This window comes from Dama dama, chromosome 23 (assembly GCF_033118175.1).
Source record: "Dama dama isolate Ldn47 chromosome 23, ASM3311817v1, whole genome shotgun sequence".
Taxonomy (NCBI): domain Eukaryota; kingdom Metazoa; phylum Chordata; class Mammalia; order Artiodactyla; family Cervidae; genus Dama; species Dama dama.
In genome coordinates, this window is record NC_083703.1 from 30,778,644 (window position 1) to 30,780,938 (window position 2,295).

General features: G+C 42.7%; 1 non-coding gene across 1 annotated transcript; it reads right to left on the bottom strand.

Moving 5' to 3' along the window:
• Positions 1-1,834: 1,834 nt before the first annotated feature.
• Positions 1,835-1,941, bottom strand: LOC133045302 (U6 spliceosomal RNA). Its single transcript, XR_009690181.1, has one exon. It is a non-coding gene; the product is annotated as a U6 spliceosomal RNA (small nuclear RNA).
• Positions 1,942-2,295: the final 354 nt, after the last annotated feature.

Genomic DNA, 2,295 nt, shown 5'->3' on the forward strand with positions numbered 1-2,295 from the left:
ATATATATATAATGGAATAAAGAAATGAAATAATGCCATTTGCAGCAACAATGATGGACCTAGACGTTGTCATACTAAGCAAAGTAAGCCAGAAAGAGAAAGACAAATACCATATGTTATAACTTGTATGTGGAATCTAAAATATGACACAAAAGAACTTATCTGTGAAACAGAAACAGACTCACAGACGGAGAGAACAGACCTGTGGTTGCCAAGGGGAAGGGAGTTGGGAGAGGGATGGAGTGGGAGGTTGAGGTTAGCAGATATGAGCTATTATTGTAAAGAATGGATGAACAACAGGGTCCTACTGTGTAGCACAGGAAAGCATATTCAATATTCTGTGATAAGCCATAATGGAAAAGAATAGGAAAAATAATGTGTGTGTGTGTGTGTATATATACATATATATATATGTATATATATGTATAAGAATATATATATGTATACATATGAGTCACTTTTTCTGTAGAGTAGAAATTAACATTGTAAATGTGATATTCCAGTAATAGAGACAGATAACAACCAGGTATCTCATTAAACAAATAAATAGACCATGTAAGTTCAACTGGTAATAGGTGCTGGGAAGTAAAATAAACCAGGGACTAAAGAGTAATGTGTTTGTGCTTAACTCATAAGGAATCAGGGAAGGCTTCTAGGAGGAGGTGCTATTTCAACAGAGCACTTAGAATGAGGAGTGAACAAGTCATGTGTATGATTTATTACTAAAACTAGGGAGTTCTTTTCTTTCCCTCCAGATCAAGATGGAGGTTGTCACCAGAAGTGGGACCACAGCCCCACAAAGAGACCAGGGAATTAGAGATCTTCTGTAGCCACGGGAATGGAGGGGACCTAATGTCAGAGTTGTGGCTGGGCTACTGGATCTGAGAAGAGGTGAAGGGGTGGCAATACCCCCAGTTCCTGTGAAGCTGTGACCCACATTTCAAGCTGGGGTGACAGGGGGTGGAGGAAAAGGTGTGGTTGGCTCTGGAAGGGTAGGACATGAATTCCAGCACTGTCACTCATCAACTGGCTGACCTGGGCAAGGTATTTGACCTCTCTATGCATCAGTTTATTTATCTGGAGAATGGGGTTTGAAAGGTCCTTCTGTCATAGGGTTATGGCTTAGATTAACTGAGCTAATATGTATGTAGCATCCTTAGGATAGTGCCTGGCACATAATAAATTCTATACATACGTGGCTTTTTAAAATTGCAGTATAATTGCTTTACAATGTTGTGTAAGTTTCTGTTGTACAATGAAGTGGGTTGGCTCTATGTACATATATATCCACTCCCTCCTCAGCCTCCCTCCCCCCATCCCACCCCTCTAGGTCATCACAGGGCATTTAGCTGAGCGCCCTGTGCTTCCCACTAGTTATCTGTGTTATACATGGTAGTGTATATATGTCAAACCTAATCTCACAATTCATCCCACTCTCTCTTTCCCCCAGCCCCCCTCCCGCTCCATATACACATGTCTGTTCTCTACATCTGTATCTCTATTCCTGCTCTGGGAATAAGTTCACCTGTACCATTTTTCTATATTCCAATAGAAGCGATAATACATGATACTTGTTTTTCTCTTTCTTACTTCACTCTGTATGACAGTCTCTCGTTCCATCCAAGTCTCTACAGATGACCTAATTTCCTTCCTTTTTATGCAGCCCCCTGGGATGTAGCCCACCAGACTCCTCTATCCATGGAATTTTCCAGGCAAGAATATTGGAGTGGGTAGTCCTTCTCTTCACTAGGGGATCTTCTTGACCCAGGGATTGAACCCAGATCTCCTGCATTGCAGATGGGTTCTTCACCATCTGAGCCACCAGGGAAGCCCCCCAAATATGGAATGCTTCATGAATTTGCATGTCATCCTTGCTCAGGGGCCATGCTAGTCTTCTCTGTAACGTTCCAATTTTAGTATATGTGCTGCCAAAGCGAGCACTTTTAATGGCCGAGTAGTATTCCCCTGTATATAAGTGCCACATCTTCTCTATGTGTTCCTCTGTTGTTGGCCTGTGGCTGTTATTAACACATCACCCTCCTCAGGGGACCCAAAGCTCTCCCTGCTTTTCCTGCGCCCCTATTCAAGAGGCTGATTAAACATGGCTGACAATACGTCATCATTTTACCCTGTTGAAGCCAGTGTCTTCAGGATGTACGTGGTCCCTGCAGCTTTCCTTACTTAATCCAAACATGAGAAGGCTGAATGTTTTCACCTCCCAAGCAGCACGGTGAAAGGCACAGGGGAGATGCTGTGGTTTCTAAGAGCTTTTGCTGATTCCTAGAGAGGATTGCT